Source organism: Pistacia vera, unplaced genomic scaffold (assembly GCF_008641045.1).
Source record: "Pistacia vera cultivar Batoury unplaced genomic scaffold, PisVer_v2 Contig206, whole genome shotgun sequence".
Classification (NCBI taxonomy): Eukaryota; Viridiplantae; Streptophyta; class Magnoliopsida; order Sapindales; family Anacardiaceae; genus Pistacia; species Pistacia vera.
Window position 1 is genome coordinate 51,392 of NW_022196009.1, and position 8,548 is coordinate 59,939.

Consider the following 8,548-nt stretch of genomic DNA (forward strand, 5'->3'; position numbering starts at 1 on the left):
GACAAGCAGTTGGAGGTCGAATTGGAGCCACTGTCCATGTTCTTCCCGCGGTTGTTGCGTGACAGCGGGATCTTTGAGCACTTCGATGATCAAGTACTGACCAGAAAGTGGCCACTGCAGCGCTGTCCCGTCCCAAAAAATGATTTAAGGTAAATTTTGTATAAAACTAACTTACATAATACAATTGTTCTATAAGCTGATTCTAACGCTAATGTCTTCTTCCTATTGTAGTGCTGATTGTGGGGCATATGCCCTGAAATTTATTCAGTTTGACATGACCAACACCCCGATGGACGGCTTGAATTATGAAACAATGAGCAACTGTCGGGAGCGCTGGGCTGTTGAGAGCTTCCATGGGCATATGGATCCGTTTTGAGTGACCAGAACCCAATCAAAAGGTATGGAAGTTAGACTTTGAATTTTGTAGTTTATGTGATGTTGATGTTGATACTTGGGTTGTGGTGTTGATGCTGCAGGTGTCATGCTTATACAGAGCTTTACCGGAAGAGACGAACTCAGTGAACTTCTCAATCTTGCATTCCATAACTTTTTGATATATTTTTTTTTTTTATGTACAAAAGCTAACGTGGCTGCAGGTGTGTGCCAGATAATTTTGCAAGTTCCTAGCAAACAATGAGAGGAAACTTATCAAAGGCTGGTTGGTAGGAGGAGGCACCTGCAATCAAGGTTGTTGGCAAGGCATGGTACCAAACAATGATCTCAGACAGGTTCCTCACAAACAGAATTTGAAAACTTCTCAAAGGCTAGTTGACAGGAGGAGGCATCTGCAATCAAGGCTGCTGGCAAGGCATGGTACCAAACAATGATCTCAGATAGTGATCATACAGAATTTGAAAACTTCTCAAAGGAAATGAGAATGTATGGGAGGGAAATGAGACGAAAATGGTACTTGGAAGTGGGTTCATCTATGTAATTGCCTGGGTAGAGGAAATTTTATTACAATCAGAACTAGAGTTAAATGTCTTAGGAATTATTCTGTTTTGGCACTATTATGGATGATTTTAAGTTTAAACTTTCAATTACATTGATGTCTCTTATATTTTGATTTGTGATGAATTAGATTGATATAAATTACTTAATTTTGCGATACAAATCTTTTTGGATTTGGGAGGGAAATGAGTGAGGTACAAATGTAACCTAATCACAGTAATTTCGAAATTACCTCTGTAAAGACAGGCATGGTACCAAATATTTACATATATGAGCGACCACATATATCTCTTAAGCGACCAAGAGTTTTCCAGAAAGATCGCTTAAGCGACAAAGAGTAAAAGGGAAGCATCGCTTAAGTGATACATAAGATCGCTTAAGCGATCATAGATCTGGGCAGATGTTGATACTGCCTCGGATAAGATCGCTTAAGAGATCTAAAATTGCTTAAGCAATCAAGAGTAAAATCCAGGAATTGCTTAAGCAATCATATATTTGGACAGATGATTCTGCCTCGGACAAGATCACTTAAGCGATCTGAAATCGCTTAAGCGACTAAGAGTAAAATCCAGGAATCGGTTAAGCGATCATATATGTGGGCAGATGATTCTGCCTCGGACACGATCGCTTAAGCGGTCTGAAATCGCTTAAGCGATCAAGTGTAAAAGGTTAGGATCGGTTAAGTGATATCATAAATACCACCAGATGTCTTAAGCGACAAAGTCTAAATACACAGGATTGCTTAAGCGATAATATTAATCGCTTAAGCGATCCTGTGTATTCGGATTTTATTATTGTATTTCAGAAGATCGGTTAAGCGATTAACGCTATCTTAAACATATAAGGTGTACGATTCGTTCTCAGTAGAACATGACCGTTATTATATTTTAATTAAACATATAGTTCTTTTACGTCTGTATAAAACATTTAAGGTGTATAATGTTTACGTCTATGCTAAACATATAGGGTTTACGATTCGTTCAGTGGACCATGACCGTTATTATATTTATATTAAACATATAGGTCTTGTACGTCTATATCAAATATATAAGGTGTAGAATTTTTATGTCTATGTTAAATATATAGAGTTTATGATTCGTTCAGTGGACCATAACCGTTAGTATATTTTTATTAAACATATAGGTCTTGTACGTCTATATCAAGCATATAAGGTGTAGAATTTTTACGTCTATGTTAAACATATAGAGTTTAAGATTCGTTCAGTGGACCATGACCGTTATTATATCTATATTAGACATATAGTTCTTGTACGTCTATATCAAACACATATGGTGTAGAACGTTTACGTCTATGTTAAACATATAGGGTTTACGATTCGCTCAGTAGACCATGACCGTTATTATATTTTTATTAAACATATAGTTCTTGTACGTCTATATCAAACATATAAGGTGCAGAATGTTTAGGGTTTACGATTCGTTCAGTGGACCATGACCGTTATTATATTTATATTAGACATATAGTTCTTGTACGTCTATACCAAACATATATGGTGTATGTAACACCTCCTCTTTACTACTATTCTTGTAATACAAACTATGTAAAATATAGATATGTATATCATATGAAAGACAGTGGGCTCAAATTTTTTCTTTATTCATAAAATATAATTCTTTACAAATACAAAAGATTATGTATTAAACAACTTTCTAATTAATACAAAATATCATAGCTGGTGGACAGTAGTGCCAATACTCTTCGCTCCTCGACGTCCATTCGACCACTACTCCTATTTCCTGCAAAACAGAGAATAACAACGGGGTGAGCACAACAATGCTCAGTAACTAAATCCTCTACTACCTGTCCCCGCAACTCACTCTTTAGTTCTTTCCTTACTCTACTATTCTTCTATTTCTATTTCTCACTGTTTTTCTCTTTCTTTCTAATACTTTTATTCTCCTTTAACTCTGTTCTGCCCTTTTTATTCGTTCTTTCTCTCTGTTCCTATTCTCTTTTCTCCTTCTCTTATTCTTACTCACGATGAAGGAAAATCATGGTTCTCTCTCTTATTCTCGTCATACTCTCACTAACCATGGAAGAAATCATGGTGCATGCATGTATGAGAGGTACATGCATCTAATGCAAATGAACCGCATGTTTCTTTCCTCTACTCTCTATTCTTACTAGGTCAAGCTCTCTCATTCTTTCTCATACTCTTTCTCTTTCTATCTCATTCGTTCTCAGGCTTTCTCATTCTTTAATTCTCTCTATTATCTCATTCTCATTTCTGTTTCTCTTTCTCATAATTCTTTTCTGTTAACTCTCTTTAATAGCCACGACCTCATCTTACCGGAGGCACGGGCGGGACTCGGTCTCGCTCTACGTGACTTCTCCTCATTGTAGCCGATCGGACTTGGTTATGCATGGATTCAGAACCTTTGGCCATGTGAGTGTATAATCTCTCTCTCGGGTACTTGGGTATAGCCCTCATCCGCATGCACTCTCACGGGCTACAACACTTCTCTCTCTCATACTTATGCCGCTCTCTTAATGCGGCGTACATGCGGGAATACTCTACCCATTACTCACGGGTTCCCCATCACATAACCTACTCTACGCTCTTATCTCTCTCTTATTCTTTCTCATGTTTGCTCATCTCTTTCTCAAGCTATTACTCATAATATAGCTTAACTCTTAGCTTTTCTCATCTCTGTTCTTTTTATTTTTGTTCTTTCTCATTCTTACTCATTGGAATGTCGCGACCTCATCTGACCGGAGGCACGGCTGGACGCTACCACTCGACGTGACTTCCGCTCATTTCTCTACCGATCGGATTTGGTCATGCATGGATTCGGAACCTTTGGCCATGTGAGTGTACATGCTTTCTCTCTATCTCTCTCAAATGTCACGACCCCTTCTTACCGGAGGCACGGCTGAAACCTCATGTTCCACTCTAAGTGACGGTCACGGCCTCATCTTACCGGAGGCACGGCTAGGGATCATAAAGCACCCACTCTTGTGACTCTACTCATCACTCACAGGTTCCCCATCGCATGACTTGCTCTATTCTCTTCTATAGCACTTTTCTCTCTTTTATTCGCTAGTGCTCAATCTCTTTTTCTCTTCACTATCAGAGTGTTCTCATTCTCTTTACTCTTAAGAGTTGCTATTCTCAACATTCTCTACTCTTTCTCACTCAAACTATTACTCATAGTATAGCTTGTACTCAAAATTCTCTACTCTTAAGCTAGTACTCATAAGGTAGCTCATACTCAACATTCTCTATTCTTTCTCAAACTACTTCTCAATGCACAATTAATGCATATGGATGGTTCATACTCATTAATGCACTTATGAAATGCCAAATGCAATGTTGCTCCAAAATCGTCATTCTGCACAGGTCACACTCAATAAGGAATAACTTGAGTTATACACCTCGGATTGCTACGGTTTTGTCTCGTTTCAAAGCTTAGAGACAGGGCTACAACTTTTATGTTTTGGTCTCTGCCAGTTCAATCCATAAGATGCCCAAAATTTACTTAGAAAGTCACGGCTGTGACAGGGCAGATTTCACTTAGGCATTTCCTCAAACAACTCATGTGCATACCCAAGCTCTACTTATCTATAACTCTACTCTTCTCTTTAATCATCCAAAATGGGAGGAAAACTCCCTCATACACTCTGATTTCCTGTCAAGGCAAAACACTCCCATAGGGTTTGCTCAAAACTCCCTCCAACTTCAATCAAACTCAATTCATCATCATACAATCACAGCACTTCTCATAACTCAATTAAATTCATATTAACATAGATACATACTCATAACATCTCAATTTCTCAGCAAGCATAATACATACATATACATACACAATTTCTACTCAAATAAATTCTTAAATCTCAATTTAGTTTGGATTTACTTACCTCATACTTGAGTAGTCTCCATTAAAGCTCTCTACTCTTGTTGGATCATAACTTTCCCTTATTTCCTAAGCATAAACTTAGTAAGAACTTAACCCTTACATAAATAAAACTCATCTCTAGAGTAAGGATTCTTACCTCTTCTTGCTTAGATCACTTCTTTGTCAAATTCCAACTCAAAACTCTCAATAATCCCTTGGAAGATTGAGTGAGGAAATTGAGAGGAAATGGGAGATGAAGAGGCGGTGGAAATGGGTGAAAATGAATGGGTTAAGAGAATTCAACCCTTATTAGCTCATATAATATACACTCTTTCCCATTTTGCCATTACTCTTCCTTGAAAATTCCACCTTTATCCTTTAATTCTTTACAAACTCACCCCCATTTTACACTATTCTCCATGAAATTTCCTTACATTTTACTCCCCACTTTTCCTGCTAATTAGGGGTAGAAAGGTCATTTTACCCCTATGGAGAATTCTCTAGAAACCTCAAGAATTTTTCTTCCGTCTCGTCGCCACGGCGAAGAACTTTCTGTCACCCCGGCGAAACAGTCCAGAACCGACACCGCCAACACAGAACCAACGCCGCCCCGGCGAAGACTGCAACTCCAAAATCTGCCAAGTCCTGATTGATTCCATGATAAACACTCAACCAAACAACATGAACAATATACAAACTCATTTAGGGCCAATTCAGTAACCCTTTAGGCCATAACATAAACAATGGCTACGTATTTCAAGTGGGGTGTTACAATTCCCCCCCCCCCCCCCCCCTTAAAAGAATTTCGTCCTCGAAATTCAAATGAACAACTCCGGGTAACGGTTCTGCATACCTTACTTTACCTCCTGCACTTTCATTAGAGAGAAATTCTCTGTTTCGGAGCTCCTTAATCTCTCTGTCCCATATTTGAACTGGACAATCCTCAAACTAGGATTCCCAATCTTCATACTCAATACTCAAAACATGGGAGGGCTCACTTGTATACTTTCGAAGCATCGAAATAGATAACACATTATATACTCTCGTCCATACTAGGAGGTATTGTCCGGTACCTTTTCCACTCATTATAATATCTCAAATGGACTTATGTACCTCGATGCTAACTTTCCTCTACTATTAAACACGTCACCCGGTCGTAGGGGGAAAAGTCTTAAAAACACTCTAACACCCACTCCAAATTCAATATCTTTTCTCTTCAAATCTGTCAAACTTTTCGATTTCGCTTGGGCTTGATCCATTCTATTTCTGATTAACTTTATCTCTTCAAACGATTCCCGAGTCATTTCTAGCCCCAAGAACTGTATTTAACTCATCTTTCTTGCCCACACATCTCAGTACAGTGGAGTTCAACATAGTCTACCATGCCAAGTCTCGTAAAGAGCCATCTTATTCGTAGACTGAACTTCTAATGTGGCAATCCTTACTGAAATGATCTCAATCTTCCTTCTTTTAAACTACCTCTAACCATTTCTTTTGTCTCATACTCCATACCTCCTTCTAAATAAAGAAATACATTAAACTCTTAGGGTCGGTGTAAATCTTACTCTGGGCACCATAAAAGTAATGCCTCTGAACTTCAGGGTAAAGACTACTACAAACTTTGCAAGACAATTAAGAAACACCCTGATGATAACACGACCTCCAATCACTCTTGGAAAATACTATTGTACTCCTTAACTGGTCTAAAGATCATCCGTCCATGGTAACGGGCATTTATTCTTCACTATCGGTTACTCATTTCTCTGTCATCACTACACATTCGTAATGATCCTTCTTTCTTTCCTACAAAGAAGATCGGAGCTCCCTATGGAGGATGACTCAGTCAGATAAGACCTTTATCTAGCAACTCTTGAAGTTGCTTTTTCAATTCTTGAAGCTCGACTGGGGCCACTAGATAAGGGATTTTAGTAATCGGTGCTGTCCCCGGTGCCAATTCAATGCTAAACTCAACTGCTCTTTTCGGAGGTAAGCCCGATAACTCATTCAGAAATACCTCTAAAAAATCTCAGACTACTGGCACACTCTGCATCTCTGGTTATGGGACATCACTACTTAGCACCACATGGACTATCTATCCAAAACACCCTTTTCTTAACGTCTTTCTAACTTTCGTACCACTACTTACCATACTGAATGAATGGCCCGCTGCATTCTGGAAATGATATTATGATTGAATCTCCCTCTTCCCTCACCTCTACTCCATATCTCTTTTAGGGAACTCATGTCCAAAAACATCCAAGTAGGGCAAAGGATACTAGCTAGTCAATTGTTAACTCTTTAACTCTCTTTCATAGATCACTACGAACTTTCTTGAATGAATCTTCCCTTCTCTCAAACTTTACTCTAAGCTCGAGGGGGTTCTAGTCCCTCTGATTTTAGCCTATGGATCACTTATCTTTTCTCAACTCCAGAGTACTCACTATTCTAGGTCCAAACCTTACAAGGGAGTTAATTCTCACTGTCTACTCTTCACTGTACTCAATCCTTACTAAAACTGATAAACTCTTGTACCTTCTTATGAACCTTGCCAACTAATCTCAACTTCAACCATCTTCTAAACTCTTCTCAATTCATGACCAAACCATCGTGGGTATCCTCCATGACTTCCCACAAAACTCAGGCATCTCTCTAAGGCAAGAGACTGGTACACCAGATCTTCTCCCGATCTATTAAACACTCAATGTCTAAACCATTCTTTTACTACAAACGGGTCTGTTGTACTTTTAAACGTTAACAGCCGATAAAAACTTAAGAACCCATGAATCGACTCAATCCGATTCTATACCATCTACGGTATCGAATCTTTCTCTTTCTCTTCTAGCAGGCCACGCTTAGACGGGGTTTCAAATCTTTCTAATTCAACTCGGGAAAGTAAATTTCCCTATACTCACTGCCTTCTTACCTCATACTTGGGTCCTGTATCTCATTTACAAGACAACCACAGTAAACAACTCAAATAACACTTAAGCAAAGAAAGACTTAACTGACAACAGTCGGCTATGGAACGTCATGGTGGTGAGAGTGGCACACTATCAAATCCTAAAATCTTTGCTCTGATACCAAAAATGTAACACCTCCTCTTTACTACTATTCTTGTAATACAAACTATGTAAAATGTAGATATGTATATCATATGAAAGATAGTGGGCTCAAATTTTTTCTTTATTCATAAAATATAATTCTTTACAAATACAAAAGGCTATGTATTAAACAACTTTCTAATTAATACAAAATATCATAGCTGGTGGACAGTAGTGCCAATACTCTTCGCTCCTCGACATCCATCCGACCGCTGCTCCTATTTCCTGCAAAACAGAGAAGAACAACGGGGTGAGCACAACAATGCTCAGTAAGTAAATCCTCTACTACCTGTCCCCGCAACTCACTCTTTAGTTCTTTCCTTACTCTACTGTTCTTCTATTTCTATTTCTCACTGTTTTTCTCTTTCTTTCTAATGCTTACTCCCTCATACACTCTGATTTCCTGTCAAGGCAAAACACTCCCATAGGGTTTGCTAAAACTCCCCAACTTCAATCAAACTCAATTCATCATTCATACAATCACAGCACTTCTCTAACTCAATTAAATTCATATTAAATAGATACATACTCATAACATCTCAATTTCTCACAAGCATAATACATCTAACTACACAATTCTACTCAAATAAATTCTAAATCTCAATTTAGTTTGGATTTACTTACCTCATACTTGAG